Below are 19,537 nucleotides of genomic sequence, written 5' to 3' on the forward strand. Positions count from 1 at the left end.
GATGTAAAAATAAAGTTCCCCGGTAGTGTCAATAATTGACATGGCTTTGACCTCTGGGTCTGGCAACGTGTATTCCATGATAGAAAATGGAAATAAACTTAACGATCGTCAATGCTAATAGGCTCATAAAAGTTTGAATGTTTGGATGGATGTTTATTTCTCAATCACCACAAACTACTGAACAGACTTTTATAAAACTTGATGGGGTTATAGCCTATATCTTCGGACAAATACATAGGTTCTAGAAATTTGAGCTATTGCCCGTGATTTTGAGTCCACACGGACGGAGTCACATGGCAAGAACTAAACAAAAAAGAACAAAGAAGAAGATAAATAAATACTTCTCAGATTTGAATTTTAAAACATGATAGAAACTGAAGAATTATTGACGAAATAAAAAAAATGTATTGATACCCCGATGCGAAACTCCACAACAAAATTATATTTTTCTTTTTTACAGGTTAATGACCCAACACAGTTCAACAAATTGAACTCCGCAACACAGTATTCTGTTAACTTTGTCAAGCTTTACACCGACATTACTGAATGTGGTTTGACGCATAGCTTTTGTAGAACATAACGTTGTTTTATACCCGACGTCCATACGAATATCCGATACGAATTTGCAATATACTTTTTATAGGACGAATTTAATTTAAATAGAAAATCTGATGTGATTTTACAACGAAGTAGAGGGAGTCTAAAATGTCTGAGTAAAAAAATTGTACAGATGAGCTGTTTGGTTTGTTTATTTATTTGTTATTTGGGAAATAAATATCTTATAAATATGAAAAAATAGGTAGAATAGAATAACTTATAAGCCTAAAAAATTTCACAAAATGATACGGACACTGAAATGATATATGGAGTTGTTATTTGGTCCTCTCGTCTCAAGAACTTTTGGTATTAGAACAATATTTTACTAATACTAAGCTATATTATATTCCCGTACTACAACTTATTTATCTTTCCCTATTAACACATACTACACATTTTCACCGCCAATCTGCCGATTAAATTATCACCAAAATTTGGCTTAAAGATAAAGAACACTAACTATCAAACATATTCTACTTAATTTTCTAACATTCACGCAAACGCAGTTACGAATTGCAACTAGATATACATAATTCCACAATACTAAAGCCATGGTGGTCAGCTGTATGCCAATAACCTAAAAACGGATAGCACTTTCTATCTCAAACCGCCGTCCCAATTCGCGGTCCATACATTTGCGTCAAGATTCCTCGCACGTCTCACACGCGGGGTGCGTCTGCACTTACACCCCCTTCTTCAACCCCCCACCCCCCACTACAACCCCTTCGGATACATTGTCAAGTAATAAATTAAGTTTTCCATATGCGTATTGTTGAAATCATATTTTAGGTCTGTTTTTGTACGGCTGTTCGTCTATTTATAGTTCAAGGGTAAATAACTTCGGAAATACACGATGTTTTTCAGCGTTTTCTAAGTTAGAATTTGATTAGATCTGAATCTTGAATAATTTATAAATACGAATGACAAGTTTGGTGACAACAGACGTGATAAATATTTTGAATTTATTTCTGTATTATTTGATTCAATTTTGCCGTTACCAAGGTAAGCTATAAGGAAATACTTTAGAATACATAAGTACCTATCTAGTCCTAACCTAATCTAGAGGCTGGATCATCACTGATCTGCAACATTTCTCAGAGACTTCTGCTTCTCATACAGAACAGTTAAAAGAATCGTTCAAGTAGGTCCTCTCGCAGAATTTTAACCTATAGTATATAATTTAAATCCACTCTCGCTCTCCAAACCTCTTAACTACCTTAAATTGGTTCCTCCTAAAGAACTCTAATCAATAAACACAATATATTTCTTATATTCTCGTAGTTACATAACAGATGTAACAGAACAAAACCACCACACGTTTCAAGAAAAACCAAAAATAGAACCACAATTTAGTTCTGGTGTCACCGTTTAAGAAACCGCCATCATAAAGCAAGTGAACGCACAGTATTTGTTGCACAGTTAACAGTAAATCAAAGCCCACCTGGCCGATGACAAACATTTCCGAACTAAACAAGAACCATTAATCTGAAACGTTTTCGAGAGCGTTTTACTGTGGCGCGCCTAAAATGACGCTTTGAACGTAATTGGAAGTGTTCGAATATGGAGGGCGGTTTATTGCAAGTTTTGTATTAATACTGAGAATTTGTGCAACCATTTCTCTTTAGGATTTACCAGTATTAAGCAAATATTTACGGTTTTTTTTTACTGTTACTGTCCCACAGTGGGCAAGAGTCTTCTCCTAAACAAGGGAGGAATTAGGCTTTGATTCCACCACGGTAGCCAAGTGCGGGTTGGGAACTTTGTTGTATGTCTTCAAAAAATGTTTGAACATGTAAGGTTTCATCACGATGCCTTCACCGTTAGAGCAAGTGAAAAATATTATTTACGCGACACGCATTTTTTTTAGATCTGTATTTACAATCCGCTTCTTTGAGGTATTTCGTTAGAAACTAAAATAAGTATGCCGATTGAAAAGACACTGAAAAGAGTAAAACGTATTTACAATAACGACATCGTTGCATGTAGCCAAGCACGCACATTTTCATTCACCCATCGAAATTAGCACTTTAACTCAATTCTGAATTACGAAATACCTACAACAGCTTCTTCGCTTCAGATCCTTCAACTAACCAATATACGTATACAAAATCCAGGAATACAAAATTACAATATTATTTCTGAAAAATATGAAACCACATTCCAGTTCTACTTGAAGCGCTGTTCAGAGCGTAATATACTTATGTGAGGATTACGTTTTACGACAGAAATTAATCTGAACATCGCATTTTACCAACAAAATATTTTTACGTGGGATTTTTTAAATCTTTTCCCACTGAAACCTGTAGCGTATTTTTTTCTTGTGATTTACTGAAACAATTATGTTTTTGCTTTGGTTTTGTAAGTAATCAAGATAGTGAAGAAATTTAATATTGCTTTAGGCTAAAATTAGCAATCGCTTCTTGATTTCGATTTTTCCATCGCCGGTTAAATATACTTACTCTAAGATTATTAGTGAAATAATCTTCGTCAATTTATTTATTGACACAAAACAAAAATGTAACTATTCAGTATTTAAACGGGTTTAAATACACAACCACATTAGCTTTGCTCAATGGTCATGCATCAACCTTAAGTTTTACTCATCAAAGTCTTCCCAGTTCCACAAGAATACTTCGCTCATAATCCGAGAAAACATCGGGTCAAACATACAACACCATTGAATGCCAAAATTCCATACCTTATGTTATTGCACCACAGAGTACTAAACAACACAGACCAAACCAAAAGTTTATTCGAACAACACGTAAAACGAAACATTCATCAAACAGCAGCATATTAGCGCTCAAATATTTCACTTGTCACGACTGGGGCACCTAAAACGCCACTCAGTTTTCAACAGCCAAAAAGACACTCGGACCAATGGCTGCTTCAAAGACTCCTTTTGGCTCAAGTGCAATGGACAATCATTAATGTCGGGGTTCTCGGGGACTTTCAGGGACTCAGGTAATGGCCTTTATATTTGACATCTGACCTCCAAATGGAGCGGTAAACGGCGCGAAGATCGAGTGCTACCTTCGCTTAAAATTTTCATGTTTTTACGTTGCTTCAATGGCCAATTTGTGACGACGTTACATTTTAGCTTTTTGTGTAACGTTTAATGATTTAAAGTCGTTCTTTTTCTGTTTTCTTAAATGGTATGGTTGTAAAGCATTCTAAGCAGCTCTAAATATGCAAATTATATATTTTTTATTCTAAAAGGAGAGTCGTGCCAATGAACGTAATTTTTTTTTTAATGTTCCTTTTTGTATCAGTCCCACACCTTTCGTTCACCTATGAGTTAGGTAATTACGTACTTGTCTAAAGTAAATAACGGTAATCTAAGTACATAGAGGATAGTAATTAAAAGTTGTTTGAAACTGACAAAACACTGTAAAACTATTTTGATCTTACATGAAGTTCATTAGTGAGTAATAATTAGTAATATGCAAGTCATAGCTTTTTTATACCATTACGCCCACACTAGGACCTTGGTACAGTTACGTGTGGGCAGTGGTGTATTATATAACACCCACGTTTCACTATTTATATGGTTACTACTATAGAATAAGGGTGAGCCATTTGCTAAAACTGCGTAACCAAAGTACAACTATTTTGACTTTGCTTGATTTTCATTCAAGACTTAGGTATTATTAGTCGTAGTAAATACTTCTTCTGTGGCCATATGTAGGCAATCGGGCACATGGTTTTCTAATACATAAACAATACACAATTTAATCTTCAGTTTTAAATCAATCCTTTTATAACATCAAGCCTTTTATATACGAAAACACGGAGAGATATATTGAAGCAACGCACTCTATATTTCAGGTTTTTTTTGTCCCAAGTAATAGGGAGTGAGCATTTTGCCGAACTCAGGCTAGTGCTAAAAATAGACAAAAATAAATTAATTAAAAACCTGATAAAACTTTGCCGAACCCGTAAATCGAACCCAAGAACCCGTGATCAGCAGTCGCAATTATACTTTTTTTTATTTAAATGACAACTCACGCATTAAGAACTGCTCTTGTGTCACGGGGACTTTTACAAACATACAAATAAGGGACACAAAGAACAACCAGACCCGAAACAATTATTTGTGGATCGCACAAATAATAATAGCTCCTTGTGACCTCCTGACGCAGTGGTATCGGCGTGGCGACCTAAACCACTGCGCCACGGAGGCAGTCAAAATACCACTTAGACACAAGCACCCATGCAGCAAGCATATAATATACCTAATGGTATTTTCATTTAAGCCTGTCAGTTTATTCCAGACATTCAGAGCTTATATTTATGTCAAATACAAAACAATATAATATTTTATACAACCCAAATGTTTTGTGTCAGATCCGTGTCTCAACGGTCTATTTACGAATGAACTCGTTGGGTTCCTAGTATTCTAATATTTTCCATTGATAAACATGAATGTACTTAACACTAGTACTGGATGCCTGGTTTGGTTGAGGCAGTTATGTTTGAAAAACTTTGTTTAAACAGTTCATTCTGAATGCACGAAATTCACAATTGTAGGAGCGACAAAAATTTTGCCCTAAATTTGGGTTTAATCACGTGTGTAGTGTGAAGTTAATTTATTTTATTCTCAAGTTAGTATACTTTAAAAGACGGGCGGTTTCAACACTTTGTTAAGAACTCTAATGAATTCCAAAATATTTATTCGTACAATACTCATAAAAATGGGATAAAAGTATGTTTATTGGGTGACCTATATTTTACGTCAAATCGGCTGTACAGATAACACATAATTATAGATCTTAATATGGCAAAGCTACAGATTAGTAACCTATAAAAGGTATTAAACAAGCAGGAAAAGCTGTGAACATGAGCTAATAAAGACTATTTTTAATTTAACACACGAATCAACATAGTTACAACATTTTTTACTTCGCAAACCTTATATTATCACACACCGACCGCCATGACACCATCCTATAAATAAGCAGGAATATTCAATTCACTGAACATTTGCTTCTCTCGTAAGTATTTGTTGCGTGACTAAAGAAAATCATGTCGACAATTTATTGAAGCCTTAGGTTCCAAAGGAAACAGATGCTTTCCGATATAAATTAACTAAGTAATGACGTCTAGGTATCTGTGTAAACTTGTGTTGCTTTCGTTGGGGTTTCTTAGAATTTCTGTGTGAAATAGTTGGTGCCTGTTTATGTTGTGACAAATATAGGAGAATGTTTAGTAAAGGCTGTAACTTTAGATTTTTGTTCCTACATAATTGTTACTTTATTTTTTTTTATGTAGAATTGAACTCAGAGGAAGATTATGAGTCAATTCACACAATTAGGTTTAAAACTCAATACTGCAGGACAAAAATAGTTGAAACTTAGAAACAGTTTTTTTTTCATTCAATTATCTCAACCGTTGCGGTGCTTAATTATCAACTTTCATTCCGAAAGCCTTGAATTTACGATTGTTATTTCCGTCATTATAAACAATCGAATGTTCAATTCCATTAACAGGTCTTGAAGCAGTAAGCGGTGCTTCGATCCTTACAAATACCTTTTCCTTCAACCACATCAGTACATCACCATCGTGGCACACATGCGACTGTTTAGAAGTACCAGACAGTCTGTTGTCTAAACAAAAAGAAAAACAAAAATAAATGTGTACAAATAAACTAATAAATTCTTGTAAGCGCAACAAAGCAGAGTCTAGTAAATATTTGTCAAAGTTATTACAGACCACTTATACTTAGTGTTAAGCCGGTCGGCGGCTATTAATCCCTGGTTCATCCGCAAGCCGCTTGCCTTTTACTATTTAGCTTGGCTTATTGTTTGACTTGATAGCGATAAATATTACTACGACTGGTAATCGATAGGGGTAGGCTATGATGACAGTGGTTTGAATTATTTGATAATAATTATTTGTTCAAAGGTTGATTACAGAAGCGCAGTTTTGTAGTCACTACCAGTAATATCTATAACGGCTTAAAGTACTCTTACGTTATATGTTTTTTGCTTACACGCCATTTACTTCTTTCCCGAATATCAAGAGTTAAATATCTTTAATAGTATTGAACAAATAGTTCTTGCCGCACCCACTAGGAGTGCTGATCAATTCTTTATACAAAATTTTTAATATCCACAAAATTGGTCCATTTTTAATGGTAGTAATAAATTGCCGTAGGTACAGATTTAGAAGATTTAGCATACCATTACAAGAAAAGTAATTACGACTCATATCTGCTCGCGACTTCTTTTGAAAGATACGACGACAAAAAGTTCAACATTTAAGTTAAAAACTAACCGTAGTTTAAAATTTGGCGTCAAGGTGCTCACGATCCTAACAAAAGACAAAACAAGCCTTCGGATATTCCAAAGATATAATTATTAAGAATAGAGCTGATCGTCTACGTTCTTCGGGGGGTACGTGAAACGACAAGCTAATTTCTTCCCTTTGGTTAAGACATAGTGAAATTAGTTATTTTAATAGCTATCATCAGGTTTTTTCTCTAACCGCATAGCCCAATTTCACTGTGAATTTTGTTTAAAATACAAAACAGATCGGACACAAAACAAAATGTGCCACCAAAGTAACAAATATAATGTACATTTGTATAACCCATCCCAGTTATCAGTGCCATATGTCACGGCCACACATAAATCCTACCTATCACATCTATACGTGACGTAAAACATGTTTGTTTTATAACCTACATACACCTGGATGTTTCAAAACTGTACAAAAAGCTTATTTAACTTCACGCTTGTTATATTTAAAGGCACTTCTCGTCGTACACGATATTTGATCCGAGTGATTTTAGCTCCCAAGATACAGAAGATGGGAAATTTAGTTGCATCGCAGTCATCTTCATTTTTCATGCCTCACTAGTGCAACATGTAGGAAATGTATAGCAAGAGTAGCAATTAGATTTTACATAATAACAAAAAAAAACAAATAATTTGTAACCAATCTAGGGAACAGTGAAATTTAAAAAGTGCAACTACAAAAAAAGTTCACCACATACGCATAATCTGCATAAACGTCAAAATTAACAGGTGACAGGGCACTACTACGAGTATACAATACGATACATAGATTACACACAACTACACAATATATACCTAGATTATAGGAACACGACTTGTTATTCCAAAGAAAAATATACAACACGATATCAAGATACGTCTCACCCAACGATACAAGACTGCATAAACAGGCCTATGTTGTCCGAAGCCCTGAAGCCCTAATCCTTGATAACCTTGTGGCCTAGAGCTGTGATCTTAGGTCCTAAACCGCAGACCAGTCATTTGTCTTGAGATAACAAGCGTATTTGCATAATATCAAGGCTTATGGGGATAGGCAGACGCTAGAGAGATGATAAAAGTTTTATATAAGACTAGTTAATGAGTTAAATATTGTTTAGAAGACAATTGAATTATATTATTTTTCAATTATTACTCATATTTTTTTTTACAATCTATATCATCTTGTCTATTGCATGAAATGATCTTTTATTTTGAAATAAAACCAGTACTAGATTAGCTTCTAAAGCATTACATGGTTTTTTATACTAATATAATAAACGCAAAAGTTTGTGAGAATTAAAACTACTGCACGGATTTAGATAAAATATAGCATAAAGACTATTTATTTTATAATCTGAGTTAACATAATCCTTTTTATTCTGGAAAGTTATTCGACACGGGCAGACGCTAATAATTATATGTATAAATTATTCAAAAACCCCCTAAAAACTCATTAGTACAAGTGTTCTATCATAAACATAACAGTTCAGGTAATTAACCAATAACTTGAGTCATTAGAAGGTCATAATGAAGCCAGCGGCCATTAACGCTACTACCAGACAGTTATCACCAATATCGTTCATCGAATCAATTAACAAACTATAAACGATTGAATTGATAACATAGATAACAAATTTGTATAAAATCAATCACTATTTCCAAAATGTGACATTAAAAAAACGTAACACAAGTACATCATACCTAACATTAAAAGTTTTTGTTATATTACGCCTGTTACACCAGACGGTGTAGTGAGAGGTTTATTTAATACATCAACGTAACAACGTTTAAGATTTGATTACCTATAAAGAAGGAGCTAACCAAACGGACAACAAAACTCCTAGAACTCTGTCCCTTTATTTAAACTATTGCATCAATTCTTGAACGGGACCATAACAAAGCCTAAAATCATCAGAATAATTTAGGATGTTGCCAATCTACATTTTTGTTCTTTTAGCTCACGCAGTCTTTTCTCTAGACGTTCCATGCAAAGATGGTGAAGTAATTCGAAGCGAGCCTCACTCAAACGCCTACACAATGATCGGTAACTGGACCTACATCTTCCACTGGGACAACGGCCATAAGTTCAGCTCAGAATTCGTCGACGATTCCTCAGACGACGTTGTCAAATGCCCCGAAGTGGAAATCGTTGCAGTCACAAAAGATCTCTTGGAAGCTAAGCAAGAAGAATGCAAGAACGACTTGCTGCCTTTTGAGTGGAAGGACGCTAAATTGTCAATGAATGCTCCTTTGATGGATATTGAAGATAGCATTGTCTTCATGAATAAGAAAGAGACCTGGTTGATGGTGAGTTGTGAGAAGACGGTTCGGATCGAAACGAGGAAGGTGTCGCATGATATAATGCTGATGATCAACCCAGAGATGAAGAATATCACTGAAATGCTGTCGAGGAAACCTGTATCAGTTAAAGAGTTAGTGTGCCTTGCTAGCAATGTAGATGCTGGCAAAGGAATGAATGGAATTGCTATGTGTTATTGAATACAATAAAGATGTTTTTCAAAACCTTGTTGATTGTTACTGCCTTGAAATTATGTCCTTTCATTTAAGTTGCAAGAATTACATCATCTTTGAGCTATAGATGCACTTGAAACTATTTAAGTAATTAAGCAATTGCTTAAGACATCAGAGCGTATTGATGGAAACATTACCAAAATCAATTAACCATGTTTAGCAGTAATTGAGTATTTCCAAAATCCTAAAAAAATACAAATTCATTATTTTAAGAAGTACAAAATGCTATCACAAAATGCTATCTATCGATTTGCCCCTTCTTCTAGTTCATTCAGCATTATACTCTTTGTGCAAAGACGGGGACATAATCAAGGTAAAAGGCAAAATACGCTCACGTTTCGTCTTTTACAGTGTCAGCCCCATGTATAAGGAGGCACCCCAATTGCCATGTATCGTATAGGTAACCAAACTCTAGGCTATAATTGAGATTTTTTCAAACGTACCTATATTAGAAAAAACGAAAAGCTCTTTGCCCGACCCGGAATTCAAGATAGAGTCTTGGTGAGCAGCAGCCGGTACATCAACGTCACTAAAGTCATACAGGTAGCTGCAGAGAGGAAAATTGGGTGTGTTATCATAAAAGAGATAGATAGATACTTTTATTATGACTTATTGCAGTGTTTAAATTTGAAGCTAGACGTGTATTTATTGATACTAAACGTGGTGTCTCATATTTATGTGTTTAAAGTAATTTTCTTAAGATTACAAGTATGTGTACCATCCTTTCTCGCCTAGCAGATTCTTGACAAAATGCAAAACTTTGACAATAGGTTTTCTGCTCAACACGATACAAAAAAATAGAACTGTATTCTGTCCGTAACTTTGCGCACAACGATTTGTCATGATGAAAAATTCAGACAGTGCAGGTTTGTATTCGTGAAAGATTTTCTAAACTGCTTGTAGTATCACCAGACATAAATCTATTCAAACAGAAAAACAACTCCTAATATTTACAACTACTACCACTTTAAAGAATAAGTAACAATTAATTGCGAATTTACCTGTTCTTAGTCAGTGGCAATAAAGAACATTAGAACATTCCCGAAAAATAAATATAATTAAATTGAATATTACCAATCTCACTTTAAGAATATTAATAAAAAATATCAATATATTATAGCAAAGCGCATTGTACGAGTACACACAACGGATCATGGCCATTGTTTCTGTATCCTAGTATTATAGCGGAGCGCAGTTAATAATCATTAGAAAAAGTATTGCTTAAAGAACTACAATTAACTCCGGCACTTAGTAAACGACATATTTACTTAAGCTACTCGTATGATCTAGTACAATTTTCAGAATATTCACAGCTCGGACTATCATCAATTAAATAAGTACAGCATCTTTTCAAACCCCAGAAAAAAAAAAAAAAACTGTCTCTCTCTACCTGTGACGGGATTTCCCCAAAAACTACATTATTTGGGCAATTTATACTACACGGCAGAATAGTACTAATTAAACAATATCTAGAGTCATTACGCACCCATAATGATCAAATTTCAAAGAATCAATTAACAAACCATAAGATAATAAAACAGATAACGAATAGTATAAAACGAGTTATTACACAGAATATCACACACTTGTGTAACAACGAGACACCGGTTCAAAACAAAAAAAATAACTTGAGCAGTAAATTGTTAGGCAATATGTTGCCCATCTACATCTTTGCTCTGCTCGTGCAAGCAGCGTTCTCCCTTGACATTCCTTGCAAAGACGGTCAAGAAATAAGGAGCCAGGTGATCAAGAATGCCAACGATATGGTCGGCAACTGGTCATACGTCTACCACTGGGACAGCGTCAACAAAATTGACCACGAAGAATACGTCGACGAATCAGAACACATCCTAACCTGCCCAGAAATTGAAATTTCTGCGATTGATGTTGAATATCTGAGCGCTAAGAAAGCTGAATGTGGTGATGACCCGATGCCTTTTAACTGGGAAGATGGGAAGCTGAAGCTAAGTGCTCCGTTGATGAAGATTCATGACAGTATTTTGTTTATCGGAGAGAAAGAGTCTTGGATGATGGTGGAATGCAACAAAATGGTGAGAGTCGTTTTGAAGAAGGTGTCTGACGATATAATTGTGATGATGAATCCAGAGATGGCGAACGTCACGGAGATGCTGTCCAGGAAACCGATACGTCTGAGTGAATTGAAGTGCCTTTCACATAATGTAGACTTTGGTAAAGGTTTGGTGGGAATTCCTTTGTGTGTTTAATTTTGTTATTAAGGCTTGCTACACCAATATTCGGTTCAGCACGTTCGGTTTGGCAGTATTTATCGAACAACAAAACTGATTCTGCGATATCGAGCGGCAGTTTTTACACATATTGGTAGGTATTGCTCAGTTAGGCCGATTAATGCCGAACTGAATATGTTGTGTTACAAGCCTTACTAGAGTGTTTTACTTGAATTCTTTCGACCTGCTGCAGCGTAGAACAATGTTTTGGTTTACATCATTGTGATTATATTTATTAAAGCTGATTGATTTAAATTATTGCCTACTTACTGAAAACTTTACTATGTATTATGAAAATAGTAAAATCAAATGTAACTTTGTATTTTTATTCTACTGTAGTTTAAATATTTCATTTTTTTAAATGCAAAAGATACCCGTTATTCTCCACTTTTACAGCACACAGCGTACTTCAAGCAAATACCCTTTAACTCATTCAAATTCCTCAACACTTTCTTTACCCGTTACAAGTCTTCAAAGTCGAACTACATCAAGTATTGATAGGCAACAAAACTTTTTTATTGAAGCTAAACCTAGCGTAGGTATGAAGCAAATCGGTAGGCGTTTAAAGTAAGGCCAGGCACGATAAACGCAGTTTTATTAAGAAACTTTCCCTGTACTTTGCGATAGTTTAAAATCACGATATTCTCAAGTAAAGTGGAAACTTTTAAACTTTATCTACGAGCCTCGCAATATGGAAAGCGTGTGGTTCCTCTGCATATTGTTGTACCTAGATGATTTGTTACAAGTTTAGAATACAAACAAGTGAATGCTAAGATATAAAATTCTGGTGTCCTACGAAGCGTTGCGTTTATTATTCATCTATAAATATCTATAAAAAACTGAATTCTGAGGAAATCGAACGTGCATTTTCAAAAAACGTAATTATAACTAAAAAGTCACGTATCTTTGTATATAAAGCCGGGACTGTCGTGTCGGTGAAAATGGTTATTTTACTGTGAAAAGTATCGCATTTACGGTCGCAGTTAATCATTATTAGTTTTATCACGATTTTCAAAAACTAAATTAATATCGAGATCTTACTATGGCTATAATTACCTTTTGATAAATTGACCTTCATTACAAAATACATATACAAATGTGAATCTAATCGACCTCTGCATCACTTTCTCGAAATAATAGAAGTTCTATCTACAGATATTAGAAGATTGTTGTTTAATTACTCTCAACACAAATCAATAACTCATTACTGACCGAACAATTTATGGGCCGTAATGATTACACTATTAATGTTAGAACAAATGGGTTTTTATGTTTGTGTGTCATCTTATGAGAAAAAAAAACTTGATTTTCTTTAGTCCATGTTGATTGACGTGAAAAATCTACTTGTAAAACAATGTTTCTATGGAACACGCTATAGTTGGGCTATTTCAAACGTGCGAACTACGGCATGCCACATAATTGGGCCCTCTCGCTCGCACTTACACACTGTCCTATTCCTGTAATTCTTTCAATTACGTCATAGTTAGCACGTTTGTAATGGCCCAACTATAGTAGTGTTGATGTTGATCAAGTTTGTATATAAACATAGCAGACAGGCCCGGCTATGTCCGGGTATATAGCACAATTTTATCCTGTGGGAGCTTGGATCCCATCGATGCCATTCAAACCTTGTCCTAGCAATTAAACTGACTGTTGAAACTGCCTTTGACAACAATTTTGTATGTAGTGCAATTTTGACAAAAGCAACGAAAGTCATTACTGTGCCTACACCCATGTGTACAAAACGTGATATTTTGTATGTTTGTATGTTTACAATTTAGCTAATAATATACGTAATATCGCGCTATGTTTCCACAGGGTAGTCTAAACTAATAACAAAGCTAATATAGCTCGTCGACTCCTTACAAGCACTTGAAGAGTTGAGTCGAGGACTCTAATGTCTGATATTCCTTCCTTATTATGTAACAAGGTTTGTATTTCCCTGTAGGGTAGACAGAGAAGTTGCGTGTTTTTTTATTATGATCTTTGTGTGCAAGAAATTTGTCCCATTGAACCAGTGCTGGTGCCTACTTTAGTTTACTTGTCATAATTCATTTTAAACTAGCTATATTTTCAAAATATTACTGATGAAATTTAAATGCGCACTATATCGGATAAATTAAAATTCCCTTAGGTCATTACTCGACTGGTATGCGCAAGTTGACATAGAGATTGCATCATCAGCCAAATTTACCATCTAGAAATTAATATCTTTAACCATCAATTAAGACGAAAACCACCTTTATAGAGAATCTCTTCCATTTTTAAAGTATCTCTAGAAGGGTTTTATTTCTTCACGCAACCTCACCCATATAGTCCAGGGATAGATTCATGCCTACCACAACACATTCATACAAACGTAACCAATAAAAAAGTCCAACTAAAGGTCACTCCACATATCCGTCAAGTGAAATCAGTAGGGTGTGTTCACATTTTTTTGCGCGGGACAGATATCTGCAATGTAATTGATGGATGTTGGGAGACAAATTGCGCTGACTGTAGCGGACCCGTGTCACGAATCACCGACGTCACAGTTTTTGAGGCCCGTTGTTAGATGTTGTGTAATTAGTGCTGTTGTTGATGGGATTTTTGTGTTGTTCTGATGATACACTTTTTGCGTAAAGTGCTGTTATAGAGGGTACGCTCGTGTAGTCTTTTATTACGGGTTACATGACGATTAATACGCTTTTGTTAATGTGGGATATTAAGTGCTTATTGTTTTCACCCAAACAACAAACTATTCTTGGGTTAAGCAATGTTTAGTGCGACTTTCTAATTCGACTTTTTGATTTCATTCCATAGACCTGTACCCGCTGATATTGGATAACGTCTTCGTGTTACCTTACTTTACATTAAAAAACATGTTTTATCAATAGCAATAAATATTATTCATCACACGAACAAATATTTTGTCAATGTTGGAAAAGAACCTCAACAATGATAGTAACACAACTATATAAATCATAGCATCACAACTGCCTTACTCTAAATAGCTAGAAAACTCCAGAAATATCTCTATACCTATTCGTTCCCCGATACAAGATTTATAGATTTCTACAGGGAGTAAAGAAACCTTTGTACTCGAGGCATGTCTTGTAGCTATACGTAAAGGTTTTATAAATTATGTACAGGGATCGCTCAATGTATTGGGATAATTCCGGATCTCGAATTGTCTGCTTTCCTTCAATCTTGAACTTATTCTGAGTTATTTTTGTAACGGAAGTTTTATTGAAGGGCCTTTGTTGTTTGACAGGTAGTAGTAATATGAACCAGTCAATATTAGCCAATAATAAAACTAGTTCTATTCTGAGTAATTTATTTTTCCAATTTTTGCTCGTAAATGGTCAGTAGGTTCGACCTCTATCATAATAATATGAACCTAGTGAATATAAAGAGAGAAACGTTTAATTTACTTCCATCTTCTAAAATACCATAATATTATACACTTGTCACGCTGAACTTACTTAGTTATTTTTTATACTTCTTTAATTATTATATTAGACAAGAGGCCGCCCGCGACTTCGTCCGCGTGGAAATCCTTCCCGTATAAATCCCAATCCCTCAGGACCTCCTGGATTAAAAGTAGCCTATGTGTTATACCAGGTCTTCAGCTTCCTGCATAACATTACAATTTCATCGTAATCGGTTCAGTAGTATTTGCATGAAAGAGTAACAAACATCCATACATACATACATATTAGTAGTAGGTGTGGATGTCAATGAGCAAGGGAAGTTTGTAAGGATCGCACCTATAGGAAAAGGGCGTTGTAGTATGTATGTATGTATTTAATTGTTATTGCCAAGAATGTAGATAGATATGTGTAGTTCCACATCTACACATTCCTTCTGATAGCAGTTGAATCAATGCATTATACCTGTCGTCTCAACATTAACGTGACTCAGCAATCAAATTATATGCCAACTAAGCGCTATTAACTGCTTAGACAATCAATAATATGACATTATCGACATAATGTACTAATGTTATGGAAACGTGTGGTGTGCTTCATCTGTTTGTTACACTTTTACAGTTAGACGAATAACCCTCGGTTTCTCAGTACATTTAGCGGTAGTTGCCCATTCAATAATGTTTAAACTCATATAAAAAATACGCTATTGAATAGATAAACTACCACTAAATGTACTCAAAAATCGGGCATAAGACAACCCCAAAGAATACCAAACTTGTTGTTGAAAATGATTATAAAAATCAAATAGATACAATAGAAAACGATATTAATAAGGAAATAAAAAACAAATACTTCAACCTTTCTATTTCTAAATCAACCCCTCGGGGTGTAAATTAGGGATTGTCATGTTATATGAACTTAATTATATAACTCATCGAAATTAATTATAAAGTAAAGATAGATGAAATCACAGACATAGGCTAGTAATCTACACAATATGTTTGCGCGTATGTGCTCTATTCATAGCACAATACGTCAGTGAAGATATATTATAACTAATGATGATACGTCGCTGAGTAATGAGTAATAATGATGTGAGAATAACAAGTAATAAGACGATTGAACGAGAGTTGTATTAAAACTGACGTCATGTTTAGTGGCGAAAGATTCTTATTATTTGCCAGGAAGGTGAAAAATGAAGAAAATAGTATAATATTATGTAACATAAAATTGAGATTGTTAAGTTATTTTAAAGTCGTGACGATTGTGCGCAGTGGGACAAACAGCTTTATTTTGTCCTAAATGTCTTATCAAAATCTGTTCAGTCGTTTCTAAAACTTCAACAGACAAAAAGACAGACATTCAAACGTTTAAACATCTGAAATCTTTGAACAAAAATCGGACTCAGAATACCGATAACATGAAAGCTTAGTGTCTAGTTCATCGTTCTATTTTGAAATCACAGAATTATCTCACTATACCTATACTGGTAATATCATAATTCAGATCCCAACGTTTAATGAAGTCGAAATTAATGAGTGCGGTAACAAACCACGCAGTTACTGCGACCCGTGAGGTTTCATATTGACGAGTTGACAATGCCTACCCACCTGGGAATACCGACCTAATTTATAGATTAGGTATCAATTAAATGAATCACTATAACTAATCTGTTGTATTTTTGTGTTGACTCTTGGCTAGGTCTGAGAGATAAACGAAATGTACCCTCGTACCGTTGTATTTTTAAAAAAATAAGTATATTTTTACTTCTGAATTAGCTATCACGCTATAACTTTTAGTCTGCTTCTAATTTACCATTTACAGAATACTAGTGAGGTCGCGCTAGAGTTTTCTTTATAAGCGACTAGTATCTAAAAGATGGAAGGTACAAACCAATGAAGTTGATTACTAATTTGGTAAAGAAGTTTACTTGCTATCTAAAAAATTGCACAAAAGGCTTTAATTCCCTAAATACTGTATATTCAGCATAGAATACCTTCAGTTGAAATTATCTATAATCTCTCTAAAACCCCACTAACTCACAAACTTAACATAAGACGTTATAACAATTTAATATCCCAAATGCGTTTCTAGTGCAGAAGCAGGTTTTTCATTTGGCTCTTCAAATAAAAGAGGACTTAATCCTCCCAAAATATCCGAGCACCAACCCAAATTCAACCCTAAAGAGTTGAAAACAGGGTTGAATTTTGTATTTTAAGTAGTAAATGCAGTTTTAGTGTTCCACTGAAAGTTTTTAAATGGCCATAAACAAGTGTTACGCTTTCGTTACGGCTTTAGAATATTTGAGTATCAAACTAGGGGTTGTTTTAAAAAACGGTTAAGTGCGAATCGACCTTAAACAAGTTTCCGTTGTACATTTGGCGAGTATTGTGCAGTTGTGCTTAATGCAACGTTTTGAAAACATTTTGTTTGTTAAAGTACGCTTTTTTTAGTGTTAAATATGAAAACTGTTTTTATTGAGTGTTGTTCAAGCTGTTGGTGTGGAATTATTTATTGGGGAGTTTTGGTTATTCTGCGTAGCCTTTGCTTCTTTTATGTACTGTAGAGTTTGTAAGGCTTTTTGGTAATTTTGATATTTATAGCTATGTGTTTTTTGAGTTCTTTTTTAACTTGTGAAATAAATACTTACATCCGTACATCTAAGATACTAAAGGAATAAACAAGGTATTTTAATTTTTTATTTTAATTGCATTTATTCTTCAATTAAGTAATAATCAAATACAATGTTTCTTTCTTTTCACATACATATGCATTAAAACACAATTTTAAGACGCTTTTCCAGATTCATTAATCTAATTCACTTTTTAAAGCAACCGTCAAAACGTCAACGCCCTCCCAATCCCAAATAACATCCACACAATAAACCACGGCACCATAAGCGCGCCGCTGCACATCAGCACTCACCACCCCCAATCATGTACCCACTCAAAAACAACAATAGTTTACTCAAAAACCGCTGAATAAAAACCGAGCGGTGCCGAAAAATCCCGACAATAGCCGACAATATCGTGGTACACATTGAATGACAGCCACAATCGCTGGGCCCAGTAATTTTCCTGCTTTGTTTTATCTAAGAGAACAATACGTCTCATTTTCGGGCCACAATGAATTTCATTTTGGACGCAATCCCCCGAAATACATCACCATTATAACCCTTCCTGTGCGTGGATACTTCGTACATCTAGGTATTGGATACAATACTTGTTATAAAACGTGTTTTGGACCATAAACTATAGATAATTGATCAATATTCCATATAATTTCTGTTATTAAACGAAGATTTGTCATTAAACCAAGTTTTAAATAGGTGTTTTAGGTTTCTAGTGAGTAGTTCCTAAAAGCATATTCAAAGTGGTAGTTTAGTAGCCTTTGTTCAACATTTGTATAAGAACACCCCCATATTCGAATAAAGATTGTGGTTTCTACAAATAAACTATACACTAATATTCAAATCTACCGGATAAGAGAGATAATTCTGGATACAGGGACATACACCCACGTCACAATATCTAGACAGGAAACTAACTTGTCTCGGCCGGGGAGTGAACTCCAAGTTCATCGATTACACGATATTGTGTCTCTGATTGACTTATTTTTAGAAAGATTTAGCTAGTTACCAATACTTGTTGACTTTACTGGTAACCTTTTGTCAAAACTATAAGTCAGACGCTCAATTTTCTGCCTCTATGAAATCTATGAGTTGTTATTGAGAATTTTCGTTAGGAAATCTGACCAGCCATTTGCATGTGCCGAAGAAACTAATTCCACCCACTGTACTATTGATATTTCTCCTAACCATACCCATTAACAGCAGTACTTATATCGTATAAACCTTTATTATTTTCTAATACGAAGTTTATTGGTCTGCACCGCGATTCTCTACCATTATCGACTGCCGACAACCGGCTAGCTATCGAAAAAATTGTATGACAAACGGTTCAGCGCCTCTAGCGGACGTCGTAGAATTTAAATGTCAAACTCACAATACTCTATAGAGAATCGTGCTACTTCTTTCAATCTGGATTTTAACTGACTACCCATTACTATAGTATTCCTATTAGGCTATGTCTTTATCAATTTGCACATTGTACGAGCTTCTGTCATAAAACATGAATGAACAAATCAATTCACTGATTAACGTTTCAGTAGTGAATGAATGAATAAATTGACATAAAAAGAGTTTCCATTTTATTAATTTGTTCCTGGAAAATGTAAATAAAAACTCAAATATGTATCAGTGAAACACAATATGTCAGTAGCGTAAGTGAATTAATAAGAATAAAATATAATTTAAAATATTTAATTCAAAACAAATAATAGATTTTGTTATTTTTAGGCATTAGCAAAAGTCATGAAAATATTCACTGAAAGACGTGTTTTTCATGCACTATGTATATTATCTATACATTTAATGATTTAATATTAGTCGGTATCCACAGAATCCTAATTAGTA

Source organism: Anticarsia gemmatalis, chromosome 19 (assembly GCF_050436995.1).
Source record: "Anticarsia gemmatalis isolate Benzon Research Colony breed Stoneville strain chromosome 19, ilAntGemm2 primary, whole genome shotgun sequence".
Classification (NCBI taxonomy): domain Eukaryota; kingdom Metazoa; phylum Arthropoda; class Insecta; order Lepidoptera; family Erebidae; genus Anticarsia; species Anticarsia gemmatalis.